This window comes from Drosophila mojavensis, unplaced genomic scaffold (assembly GCF_018153725.1).
Source record: "Drosophila mojavensis isolate 15081-1352.22 unplaced genomic scaffold, ASM1815372v1 contig_16, whole genome shotgun sequence".
Lineage (NCBI taxonomy): Eukaryota > Metazoa > Arthropoda > Insecta > Diptera > Drosophilidae > Drosophila > Drosophila mojavensis.
Genome location: NW_025318693.1, coordinates 6,401,309 through 6,415,807, shown reverse-complemented (window position 1 = coordinate 6,415,807; position 14,499 = coordinate 6,401,309). Strand labels below are relative to the sequence as shown.

At 37.3% G+C, this 14,499-nt stretch overlaps 1 protein-coding gene across 4 annotated transcripts in view; it reads right to left on the bottom strand.

Moving 5' to 3' along the window:
* The window catches only part of LOC6573248, a 64,984-nt gene that overhangs the window by 6,478 nt on the left and 44,007 nt on the right, over positions 1-14,499 (bottom strand). The gene's annotated exons all lie outside the window — the stretch shown is intronic.

Here is a 14,499-nt window from a genome sequence, read left to right as displayed (position 1 = left end):
TGGCGCTGTCTTACAGCATTTGAGGTTTGAGCTTGATTTGACTACAATAATCTCAGTATCGTTTCCTTTGCTCTTACATTAAAATCAAGTACAGAATCTTTCTATCGCATTCAACATTTTCTCAACCCTCGAACGCCAGCAACAACGTTCGATAGAGAACAGAGGACTGAAGAAAAAACGTCATTTGCAGCTGAGTGCGGCATTCGGATTAGTTTTCAATGCTGGCCCGGCACAATTCAGATGCTTCCGTTTTTAAGGAATGCGAGTCCGTTCAAAAAGGGGGAATGGTGGATTACAAAAAAGAGAGAAGCAAAATGGACTTTACTTAGAGCATCATTTTCAGGAACAATGTGCATTGTGTTGTTGTTATTGTTGATTGTAATTGTAGTTGGCTCATTGGTAATCTCAATTTACCGAAGCTCGACCAGTAAATGGAAATGCCAAACAATGGGCCAATAGCATCGGCCTTTAGCCAAAGCTTTAAAATGGCCTATCAACAACAATTTGTAGTTTGTTGTTCACGTTAAGAATGGTGGGAGGCTCGAGTTGTTCGCTGGGTATTTCACAGAGCAACAATGCGGCGCAACAGCTCTGAGCCACACTCTGCCCTCCACGCGGCGCCGCTGCCCACTCGACATCTTCACAAAATCAGCATCAAAAGCCTGTCGAATGGTTATTCTTTTTTTTTTTTTTTTTATACTTTTTCTCTTTTAGGTTTTTTTTTTTTTTTTTTTTGTTGTTTTTTTTTTTGTTTTCTCTTCAAAGAGACGCAGGCTGCTGCTTGAAAATGAGGCACAAGTAAAATTTGCCTCATGCTGCAACAGCAGCAGGCAAATGCTGCAAAAACTGCAGAATTACCCACCTACATTCACATACATACAATGAAAACGAAAAATGCTCTGAAGGTTCATTTGTCAATTTGCCATTTGAATTTGTATTTGAGAAATTCACTTGGCCGCTTTTGCGCTTTGTTCAGGCCCCAGCCTCAGCCTCATCGTGAGCCTCAGCCTCATCGTGAGCCTCAGCCTCTCATTCATGGCGCATCTCTCTCTCGCCATCTCTCTCTAACTTGGCTAAGATGCTTTGGCAATGCGGATAATATTTCCTGTGCCAGTGCAGCAGTTGGCAGCGCAATTGCAGCGGCAGCACCCCTCAGCCAGCACTGCTGCCGCCGCCGCCTCTGCTCTGCCAATTCAAACTGATTTTTTGCCTGCTGCCTTTTGTGGCTGCCACATGCCACACTGTCTGTCTGTCTATCTGTCTATCTGTCTGTCTGTTTGTATGTTTATGTGTGTGTGTGTGTGTGCTTTACAATCGTCGACAGTTTTATTTGTGCAGCTTTATGAGCACACACAAACACACTTAAAGAGATCCGCAACGGCAGACACTCGACTCGACTCGACTTGATTCGACTCGTTGATATATTCATAAATGTAGCACAGTGGGCCGCAAAAGCCAAAAAGCTAATTCAATAGCCAATTGCCAAAAATATAAAGAAATAAAAAAGAAGAAGAGGAAACAAACTGCAGAATATTAAAAAAATATTATGATAGGATCTCAGTGGATTTGCGGAAAGACTGCTGCAGCCGCAATTCATAAAGCAAATCAATTAACTGATACAGATCAATTATAGCAAACTTACGCTCCATAAGTATGTGGAATCGAATATGCCAAGTGCAGGCATCGACGTTTAGTTGCAGAGCTGTTGAAATCCTAAGCTAAAATCACTTTCCGCTCGGCATTTGGCAGTTGGCAGTTGACCTGGCTCAGTTGGGCCAATGCATTGGGCAAATGGCATATACCTCGCATTGTATTCCGTAATTGGATTTCTTTGTGCAGCCAACAACAACAACAACAACAATTTGGCATGGCTGCCATTGTGGCGAAGTAATTAATTTTACTAAAATTGATAAAGCTAAACAAATGTTGCAATTAGAGGCATCCCAATTGGAAAATACCCTGCAATTTGACTGTGAATCTTTTTAATTGATTTTTCAGCCTGCAAAAGCTGCAAGTTTATTGCAGGAAAACATTTGCCTTAAGCTGATTAAACGTGATTAAATTTCGTTCAAGAATTTTTCTTTACTGAATAAACTTATTTTTTATTTAATTCAAATTGAGTTGAAAAAATATTTTATAATAATATATTTTTAAATAAACGTACAAAAAACTCGCAGAAATTGATTTCAATGTAAAGAAAACTTTGATAAAATCATTTTTATTATATTCAAATAAAAAAAGTCTGAAGTATTAATTGAATAAATCGTAAATCTCATATGGATATCATTTTCAAAAGTTTGCAAAAAATCGGACTTTACTAAAATTCAGATTGTTTTTTATACCCTGATACCATTACAGTGCAAAGGTTGCTAGCCAGACAGCCTCATCATATTTAAAAAGCAACTGCTAAGAACAATGCCATTCATTTTGATTTTCTCAGTTATGCGTGAAATGAAATCCACAGAGATTTCTGAATCTTAAAAACTTTTGTGAGCTGCCTTACATACATATATACATAGAGTGTATATATGAGCATTTATGAAAGACGTTTGAAATTAATATTGACATGTGCGGAAGATGAAATATTAATTGGCATTTGAGACTGTTTCGCCCAACAGACGCTTGAGATGTTTTCAATTAAATGCATGCAGACAACGAGGCGTATACTTAACTTAATTAATTCATAAACTGTTACTTTGTATGCAGCACTTATTGCAATTATATATGTGTAATCAGAAACTATTTTCAATTTTCGCTCTTCAGTCTAGACTTTGTGCAAAGCTCTCGCCTCATTAGCTGCAACTTGTGAGCTGCAATTGCTGAGATGGCTAAATAAATATAAGATTAAAATAGGTAATTGTTGATTTAATTGTTGTTGACATTTCATAAAAGAATATATTTGTTTATGTATTAAATATGAATGAATTTTGTATTATTAAATAAATATACATACAATTCATACAAATACATATATATTGTTAAGTACAGCAAATTTGTAGTATAGCTTTATATAGATATTAAATAGCCTTATTAATATAGACTTCTTGAAAAGAATTCATTCTGAGGTAATGATGCCATTGTGCTTATTAAACTTTATAATACTCGTTGCAGGCTGACTTGAACAAAAGGTCAACCAATTTTGTTCTATTTTCAACGGAACAAAGAATGAGTTCCATAATTCCAAGTTCTACATATAAAGGATATCTACATCTCTTTATCTGCCAGTTCTAACTACATATGTACACATTGATATTTATGTATTTCAATTTTGAACTATTTTTAAGATTTTCACTATTTAATGCGCTTAAAATTTTTTATCTTAAATTTGTTTACCATATTCTAGTTTTCTAGTCCAAATGTTATTTAATGTTGATCACATTTGACATTTGTAGAACTACATTAATTGAATATTTTTCTTCGAAATGTTATATTTGAGTATTTTATTGCAGTTTCAAGTTATCATATCAGATAACTGACTCCTTAATAGGATAAGCAATTGTAAATTTATTTTAATTTATATATTATATACCCATTCCAATTCTATAAACAGATCGGCACTCAGCTAATATACTCGTCTCATTTCTTGCCCAAGTATACACAAGTATTTATCTCAAATCACATCTCTAATACTGAATTGTGCCTAAATGCTTTTAGGAGTAAGCCGATGCTCAGCCATTTATTGGACCGCTTAAGTGGAAAGCGAGAGATGATGATACTTGGCACTGGTGGGGTAAGCTGCAAACCACTCGGTCACAAGGTATTTTTTGGTGATAAACAAAACAAATCGTAAAATTCAATTGGATGAACCTGTCTCGCCTCAGAGTGCTGCAAGCTGTTACCCTTGAAAAGTTCTGCTTTTTCTTTTAGTCTGTCAAAATGGAAAACAGAGGTCAAAGGCCAGCCTTTTTATTTTCATCTCTTATTAAATATTATTTACATGCGCAATGCGAATGTGTCAATAGATGGGACTCCAAAGAAAACAATCAAGTTTATTTTTACAACTTTTTGATGAGCTCTGCTTTAATTTCAGACAGGCTTTGGGTCAAGGGATTTATTGTCTATGGCATCTTCGAAAATTGAATATATAATATTTCATAATTACTTCAGTGTCATAGGATAATTCAGACGCTCAAGGAGATGGCAGTGTGAATTTTGAGTGACATTGTGTTATGTTTAACCTTAGAAGAGTGTCTAAAATGTTTGCAGAAAATATGTTATAAAACACGAAAAGATTTTTTTTTTTTTTTAAAATACACTTTTTGTTGTATGTACATATCATAAAATAATATACTATAATATAAAATAATAAATATACATTATAGAACATAAAAATTTGATTAACATGTTTCTAGTGTGATATATAAAATTTAATCAGATTTAATGTATTCAAGATAATAAAGTTGTTTTTATTCATCAACTAAATTTTGAAAGTCTCACTCTCTCACTCTTAAATCCCACATCAGTTTTCAATTTCAATATTTCTTCAATACGCTCTCCCTCTACATCTGTCTCTTTCTCCCTGCCTTTATCTCTCTCTCTCTCTCTTTCCCTCTCCAGGTACTCTCAGGAGAGCGCATTTAGTATGCTTAACTGCAATGCATTCGTAAATAATGCACAGGAAAAGTTGCAAATGGTAGACATACATAAAGCATAAAGCGTTTGGCCGGCTGTCTGGCTGGCTGGCCCTAACCATCAACAATTTTACGAGCTGTTAATATTTAAATACACATGTGTCGCATAAAACACTAACACTAACTGCACCACAATATGACCCACTTTGAACCCAAACTTGGCACCGCATGGTGCTACGACACCAAACTTCCACCGTCCGCAATTCAATTGACATGCAATTTCAGCTGCGGTCCGGCATGTAAATTAAAACTTGTCACGCCCCGCTCATTTGTTAAACTAATGAAATTGAAATTCTACAGGGGCGGACCCTCACAAAAGAAAAAACCAAACAAGCTACAAAAAAGGAAGATATCTACACATACATACATATAGATATCTCTCTATATTTACATATACAGAATTCATTGTTCAGGCGCCACGTTTATGGAAGGAGGCTGCACTGCATTACCAAATTAAAACTGACAAAGTGCAAAAAATAAATAACAAAAAGCAAAAAATAGATAGAAAAAAACAAAAAGTTTTTGGCAACAACAACAAAAAAGTTTATATATTTATATAAGAAAAGTTTTACTTTGACAACGTCCAGCTCGTACCACGGTGCGTATGCAAATGCTTTAGCTTCTGCCTCAGCCTCAGCCTGAGCCACATGGCAACACCTCCACAGGCGCCGCCCCTTGTCTGTTGTTGCTGCTGTAGAGACTATGGCTAAGGCAGAAGAAGAGACAGAGGCAGAGGCACGTGCGAAAGTGCGTGCAAATGCAAATGGCGATAGAAAACTTTTTAAATTGAGCAAACATTAACGAAAAGGCAAAACAAGTGCTAACAGAAAAAAAGCAAATAAAAGAGCATTACAGAGTGGAGCGTGCATTGCGAGTAGTTATCCTATAATTGGCGACGAGTCTGGTATAAACGAGTATAAAAAATCGATAATAATCAATTATCAATCTCTGGACTATCAACTATAAAGTAATTATTCTCTAACTAGAAAAGAGTTTTGTTTACATATATTTACATAAAATTAAATAATTATCGATTAATTAATTAGATATGTGGTATATCTAAACATTCTGATTAAGTGCTATAATATCGATTACGAAAAGAATTTTTAATATGTTATATATTTTATATGCGTAAGCTCTTAAAGTAAGATTCAATAGCTATTAAAGCATAGATGACAACTGTATATCTAGCATGGCATTAATAATCGATTACTATGTGAAATTATCATGCTGATCGATATTTTTAGTAAGGTATGCAAGTAATATTAAATAAGTTTCAATGCATACAGATAGGAGCACTAGGGATTATACATATTCATCGATAACTATCGTAAAATAGTAGAGCGGGTCTTTTATAGAGGGTACTTACTAAAAAAGTCTACTAAATTTACTACTAAATTTTAAAAAAGAGTATACCTATATTATTATTATAGTAATATAACATATGCATAACTAGATTTAGATTATTATGACAAATCGTTAGAGTAATCCATAGTTATCAATATTATGTAAACAAGTCATGTACTAAAAAAAAATTGAATTCAATGGATACAGATGATCGGAATTTAGATAGATTTTGGTCAATAAGCCAGAGAAACAAGAATGAATCAGGAAACAGCCAATATAAAACAGTATTGCATGAATCATACACAAAGAGCTTAATATATGCCCATATAACAGCCCACCCAAGCACCTAAGCACTGGGTATATATTGCAAAAAATAAGATGATGAAAAAGTGGAACAAGCTGCTCTTATCGCACGCCTATTTGTTTGTGAACATTAAGGCGCCTCAATCTTTCAAGGACAACAAGCCAAGTGTAAACTGCAAAACTTGTGCACAAAACTGGGCTGGAGGGGGTGTGTGTGAGTGCCTGTGCCTGTGTGTGGGTGTGGGTGTATAGGCCAGACGCATCAGCAAGTTGGCAGTCAAGCAAATCCCGCATATAATCGGAAAATGTCACAGAAAAATAAAATTAATGACACTTGGCCGCCTCGGGCGCAGATTAGTGACCATGTTGCGAGTTTTATTGCTCTACGGAAATGGAAATGGTTTCATAAATACACACACACACATACAGTCATACACACACACATGGACAGCACAATGCAATTATCTGTCAGCAAAGTGTGCGCACTGTACGTGAGGAGCAACAGCAGGAGCAGCAACTGTGACAGGACATTCGCCTTTGGAAGGCCAGCAGCAGGAAGAAAAACGCTTTAAGGACACTCCGCCCAGCTGGTTACAGTTGTTGCCCTGTCACCGCTTACAATTGTTTGCCATTGTGTGTTGTCTGGCTCCGACTCGCACTCCTTGTGTGGCCGCACTGCAATTCCGTTCCGAGCTGACGCTGCAGCTGCGCTGCACTTGGCAGCTATACAACTGAAAACCATTTGAGTTGACGCCGTCTCCAGCTCCATCTCCATCTCTATCTCCATCGCCATTGCTAGCTCCATCTCTATCTCCGGCCATCTCCAGCTATAGCTACAGCTACAACTACAGCTGCTGCTGCACAGAAATCATCGACGTCAACGGCGACGCCAGCGACATGGACATGACCTCAGCGACATGGCACAATTTGGTAGCCAAAAGGCTGCGGCAACAGCAGCAGCGGCAGGAGGACGGCGGGCAGCAGCAGTTTCTTCTGTGTGCACAGCACTGGCTACACTAGCTTTGGGCTTGCCAAGCAACCAAGCAGCCGCCCAGCCAGCCAACAGTATATTTGTGTGCAACCGCAAAAACGCACAACAAACACAATAAGCAACTGTGCTTGGCTCAACGCTGAACGATTATGAATACCCTGTGAATCGTGAGTCTGAGAAAAAATGGTTTAGCTTGTTCACTCATTACTTTTTAGTCTTATACAAATTATTTATCTATATTTATCGATTGTGACTGAGATATGGAATTCCAAATGTGTATCGTTTTGATAAACTTGACCTACATTTAGCCTCGTATATCGCATGTCCTCAAAGAAAATAGTTACCTATCGATACACACCTGTTACATACATATGGAAACTTGCATCAGACTCACCATATTAAAGGATTTTCTGCACTTACAGGGTATAAACAGTAACCGCAACGCTGCAGCCGGTTGACGAGCTGAAGCAGTTGAGCCAGCGAGACTAGCAACAACGGGAGGCAAATGACAATAAGCACAACAATTGTGCACACACACATACATAAACACCGATGGTGTGTACACGACGGTTATTTGTATGCATACAGACACACATACACACACATGAATATATATTTTGTCGGGACGAACAATTACAATACAAACAAACGTGCAACAGAATGTGAAATGCCGCAACCGGAAGTGGTAGATGCAACAGCGACTGTGGCATAAGATGGCGACACTGTTGAAGAAGAAGGAGAAGAAGATGAAGAAGCAGAAGAAGGAGTAGTTGTTATAATAGCAAAAGAAGAAGAAGGTGAAGCATGCAGTAACAGGACTAGGACTAAGGCTAAGGCTAATGTTGAACGAGCGCTGCTCGTCAAAGATAAGAACTTGGACAAACGTGCGGCCAAAACGGAAACGGCTAGCCGTCTATTACAACAGTACACACAGTTATCACACACACAGAGATACACACATGCATGTGTATATATATACATACATTCATACTTCATGCGTAAGTGCATTTGGCTAGGCGAGGTGCGCTTTAAATGTTACTGCCTTTGATTGTTCTTAACTTTTATTTATAGATTTTTACAGCCTAAACGATAGGCTGATCGGAAGTTTAAGGTAGATATTAAACTATAGTTAGAAGTGACTGTTCCAGCACGAGCATGTCAAGAGCTCTATATAACGAAAGAAACAATTGTTTTACGATCATTCCCAATGGCAACATGATCAAGTATAGGGAAATTAAAGCATGGTAATGGAGATCACTGATCTCATCTATCCATATTCATATTTCGTCATATTGTTATATTTATATTGCTTTTGTAGTACTATTTATTGTTTTAAACAACATATATATTGTATATATATTTTATTTATGCTTTAGATTTTTAGATTTTTCCTAACATATATTTCTATAAATGTTATATTTTCAATCTCTTTTTCACTTTTTCTCATCATGAAATTTGTTTAATTAATACCAATTAAAACTCCATTATTTTGAAAGAAATTGTCTTTTGAATAGAATAGTCGAAAACCTGGCATAATCTAAAGTCTAATGAAACACCTCGAATTTACATAGCTCATTCATACGTATGAATATATATGTATGTATGTATGTATCTGTAAGTGTGTGTATGTGTGAGTGTGCTGCACTGCAGCGGCCATTGAGTAAAGTGGAAGTGTGTTAAGCAAACAGCAGCAGCAGCAGCTGCAGCAGCAACAACAACAACAACAACGAGCAGCAGCAGCAATAATAATGCTGCCTCCGTTATGCTGCTAACCAAAAAGGATGTTGACTTGGTTTTGAGGAACTGCAGTTATTCGTATAGCATACTCATATATTCATTTACTTGACATGGTCGAGCCCACAGGATTTCAGTCCACTCCACTCCCAATAGCAGCAGCAGCTAGAGGAGAAGTAGCAAGAGCACCAGATGGTGCTGTTTTTGTGCGCATTTCATATGCAGTCTATCCCAAAAATTAGTTGCATTTCCTTAGACGCCCATTGGGTTCATAACCCCAACCGCTGGGCACTGTGGTGCAGCCCCTGAATGCGGCCAAAGCAATGCGGAAGAATATTAAACGGCTTTTAAGTGCTGCCTATTAAAGAGAATTCAACAAAAACGGACGAAGTAGGGAATGCTCGACTGACAGATGTCTTGTCTTTAGCAGCAGGCAAAGATCTTCCTACTGCCAGCAGCTTGATATTATAGACTCCAATTGCATATTGATAAAAATCACTTTTGCGCTTGATTATGGCAATCAAATACAGTCGAGTCCCGATAATTTGAAATGGCAATGAGATCATTTTTTGCTCGATTTAATTTAAATTATTGGGAATTATTTATAATATTTAAAATATGATTTAAATTTGATATTAAATAATTTTTAAATAATATCAATAGTTATAAAATAAATATAATAATAAATACTAATTATTGTGGAAAAGTATTAATAGGCATAAAATATGATTTTATAACTGTCAGAGTGTTATTTCAGTATCGATAATTATCGATACTCCAAATATATATATATACATGCATGTCTGTAAGAAGAGATTTATGAACAAAGTACAGCTCGTAACGGGGATTAAATTTTTTGCCTATATGCTCTATTAAATTACAAGTTACACCTTATTTCTTAAACACATTTGAACACAGCAGCACCCATCTCCGACATTCTCACTGAAAATATTTATCAGAAAAAAAGTAATAGAAACAACATAGAATGAAAAATAACATTTACAGCTCAGGTCAAGCCCAAAAAGCACTTTACTTTTGCTGGTCAGAAAGTTGGAACATTTAGAAATTTGCAAATTGAGTACAAAACGCTCGAACAAAGAAGTCAAAGTGGTGAGAAGTGGTGCTTAATGAACAACTGCAAGATACTCTATACTTAGGTAAAAATATTTGCTTACTACAGTCTCCATAAACCCAAGTGGCTGTCTCTGTTCCTTCTAGAGATTTGATGTGACCTCCTACTCTAGTATACCCCATCTGCAACTTTTCTACGGTATATAAAAATGTGGCATAGCATGTTGCAACAGCATCAACTTCAACTCAAACTCTGATAGCATTCATCCGCCAGCCGAAGAGAGTGTGAAAACTTTTCAAGCATTTCTTATTTAACTTTTATTTGCTTTGTCTTTCTTTGTTTTTTTTTTTCTCATTCTTTTTGGTTCCTTTTTATTTTTGTGTTGTTCATTCTTTATGTCGCTCTAATGTGTCCCCAGGGTCCTGGGATTGCGAACGCTTAAAATTTCTAAAAACCTTTCTTTTATATTCATTGTCCTGGCGCACCTTTGCCACATCTACTGTTTCGTCTCCGCCCCTCCGCCGTTCGCTGAGCTCATTCGCATTCATTAATTCGCATCGGATAAATCACAAAACGTTTAATGTGTCGAATAATTACAGAGAGGGTTGAGTTTCTAGTTAATTACAAATTACATTAAAAACGCAGCAAAAAGCAGCATAAAAATAAAATTAATGGACTTCACAGAAGTTCATGTTGCTATGGACACGAAACACGTATACGTATATTCAATACATATTTATAAACAAATTGATATATTCAATTTCGGTTTTACATAATTTAATATTGAATAAATAATATTAAATATAATTGAAAATAAATTAATAATATTTTAGTTAATTGAATTTTATGCAATAAATATTGAAAAGAAGATAACTATTTTATATACTTGTTGTTGCTTAATGTTAGCAAACAATCGAGTGATTATTCATAAACAACTAACAGATAAAAATAAATAAGGGCCACGTGTGTGGAATCCTAAAATAGACAAATAAACACTGACCCTTACAGTTTCAGCGATAGATATAGGATATGTAATAGACGCACGCTGACCCTTGCAACCTCAGCGATAGGTTAAAAATATTCAACACTTCAAGGTTTGAATTTATGGATGGGTCTATTTTAGCTTAGAAGAATAAAAGACATTGCTAAACTGAAGTGTATTCATAATTAATTATCCCAGCATATCTAAGCAACAATATAAATGTCCAAATTGGCTAAACTCTAATGAACATCCTTCACATTATATGCGATAGCTGCTAGATCTATTTATTGACTCTTGCAGCCAAAGAGCGAATCTTTTTTTTAATTGGCAACTGTTCGTTTGATTCATTGGGATTTCTTTGGGGTTTTATGTGTGCATGAGAGACTTGAGTTAATTACAACTTAAATTGCTGGCAGCTGCAATGGTCAATGACCAACAGCCGCTGACCCAATTAGTTGAAGCAGCTCAATGAAAGGGACCAAGGAGCAACGGCAGCGGCAACAGCAGCGGCAATAGCAGCCGAAAAGGGCAACAGGACGCAGCAGGATGGCATAACCAAAGCCATCTCTGTACAAGCGGCATTCATTTCAAATTCTGTTTATGGAGTTTTAGTAAAGTGGCTTCACATTTTGCAGTACCAAAACATGGTATACTCTAACTAAAGCTCCATGAATGTTGTGTAAGCGACAAGGCTTAGACTAACTGAGAGCTGAGTAGATAAAGACAAGAGGAGTCCTAAAATATTTCGCTTAAATCAATCATTTATAAATCATTTATAAATTATTATATTATATTTTATCTATCTATCTAGTTGAAAATAAAATTCTTGATATATAAAGCCCTGAAGAATATTTGAAGTTTATATCATCATTGATCTTTGCATTTATACTAGACATTGTTATGTCGGCACTATTTAAGGTTTAAGTTCTTTGAATCGACTTGTATTTTATAGTATTCTATTTTATAGTTTCCATAGAAATTTAGTTTTCAAAGTCTTTCGTATTCAAGCATAGAGCTTTGTAAGTACGAAACATATAGCTTTACGAGTTGAGCACACCGAAGCCACATTTCTGCAAGAGTATATCAGCTTCAGCATTTGTAGTTTCCCTAGTCCAGCTGTTGCAAGGCAACAACATTTGAGTGTAGCGCATCAAGTTGAAAACAAGGCATTTGGCTTTTCAATTACAAAGACAGTCGCAGCAGCAAACTAAACTGACAGCCTAAAAGCATTTTCCAGGAATTGAAAAGCGCAAAACTTGGGCAACGACAACTTTTCTTATATATATACATATATACATCTATATATATACAAACACACGTATTTTGGCTCTTCCAGATTAGCTTATAAATAGGCAATCCGAACAATAGAATCAACTAAATTTGTTTGAGCTTCTCCTCGTTGCTGGCACCATTCATGCATTTTTCATGCAACGGCCAAGATTCCAGCTACAATAACTTAACAAAGCTGTAAATATGATGAACCGTTGCCGGGCTGGGCCTCATCATTCTGTGCCCAGTTGCGACTCGAAAGGCGACAAACTTGGTCAAGTTTACGACTGCCCAGCGGCGTGCAGCTCTCTCAGCAGCCCAGCAGCTCGGCAACTCAGCAGCGAAGCAGCGCAGCAGTTGAAAAGCTGAGAATGTGGAGAAGGCAACTATAATTGTAGCTATACTACCAGTGCCACGCCCACTTTCGTTGATTCGCTTTTTTATATACCCTTGCAGTGGGCATATTAATTATGTGATACAGTGTTTAGATATATCTTTCTCTCTTTCTTTATCTCTTCTATCTTGATACCAGTTTATTAATTCTTATCTTTATGTCTCCCTCTGTGTTTTTTCTCATCTTTTCTTTTCGTCTCTGTCTTTGAGATCAGTTCAGCAATCTTTATATTTATCCCTCTCTCTCTCATGCGCATTCTATCTTTTACTTCACCTCTCGCGTTTTTCCTCTCTCTCACGGTCCTTCTCGCTCTCTGTTTCTTTCTACCTCTCCTTCTATCATTCACTTTTCCTATCTCCGTCTTTTTCTATTTTTATCACTATCTCCCTTTGTCACTTGTTTTCTCGCTCTCCATCACTTTCTCTCTTTCTGCGAAGGACTTCATATAGATTTCATATCTCCCCCATATTTAAGTAAAATTAATCTCAAAATTCCCATCACATAATAATAGCTACTGCGGCAACAATAGGGTATTCAATCTTCGTTCTGTCTCGCATAGGTTTTCAATCCGGTTGTTCCCTTAGCATTCCCCCGTCAGGCACTTGGCCTCCATAGGGCATAGTAGCTACTGTGGACCAATCGCATCAGCGCCAGCAGTTGCTTTAGTTTAGTTTGATTCAGTTAGTAGTTTGAGAGAGTTAAGTAGTTTTCTAAAGTTTTATGAATTATTAAGAGGATTTTCGAGTTTTCCGCTAGCCTTTCAGTTGCCATCCTCGCACACTCCCAACCACTCCTCCCGCTCCTCAACGCCCATTCAGTGTCCACTTTTATGCTCGTCAGCAAACGCCTGAAAAGCTGTCGAAATATGCAATTTTCAGTTTGTTTTTTAATTTTTCATGACAAATTCTGGCGCAATGCGAGCTTGTTGTCCTTGTTGTTGTTGTTTGTTGTTGTTTGTTGTTGTTGTTGTTGTTGTTGTATAGCCCAGCATTAGTTACAGCGTTGACTTGTTGGTAACTGGTTAGACGCCCGCAGCATGGCAAAACGAGCTCTGAGATCTGAGCTCCCGAGCTGCGAGCAGAGAGCCAACACAGCACGAGGCCATCAGATTTTTGGGCCAAAAATTAAATACTTTTTATTGTCAATAAAATTATAAATGCAAATTATAATTTTGTGCTGCCGTTGGCCAATTAGCCAGTGCCCGTGCCCACCCACTCATACCGAAATGAAACGAAATCAGCCAGCCAGCCAACCGCCCTCAGCCTGCCAGGCCGAGATAATGCGCGCTAGTCCCCTAAAACAGCTCGTTGCCCAACACTGGCTGCGTTTCTGACGTCAATGTTGTATTAAAAGTTGAACATGTCGCCGCTTTTGGTGTCCCTTTTTCGGTCGTCGGACTGTCGTCAACTGGGCTAACTGCAAAGCAGGTGAGATTGGGCTGGGCTGGGCTGGGGACTGGGCTGGGGTCGGGGTTGGGCCGATGGGAATGCTGGATTTTGGCTAACTACGTGGACGTTGGCATGTTAATTCACTTTGCAAATTGTTGCGTCGTTGTGGCTTTCGCACGGAATGCTAATCATGCCTAGGTGTGCACAAAACAAAAACAACAACAACAGCAACAACACCTGGCAACTGACAACAACTTTGTTGATTTGCTAAGTGAAACTTCGATTAGGCGGCGCAGACACACTGAAACGCGCTAACAAACTGTTGACGAGGACCACAAAGTATACAGTTTGAAAAAGTGTTGAATATGCCGTATTGGATCTAAGGATA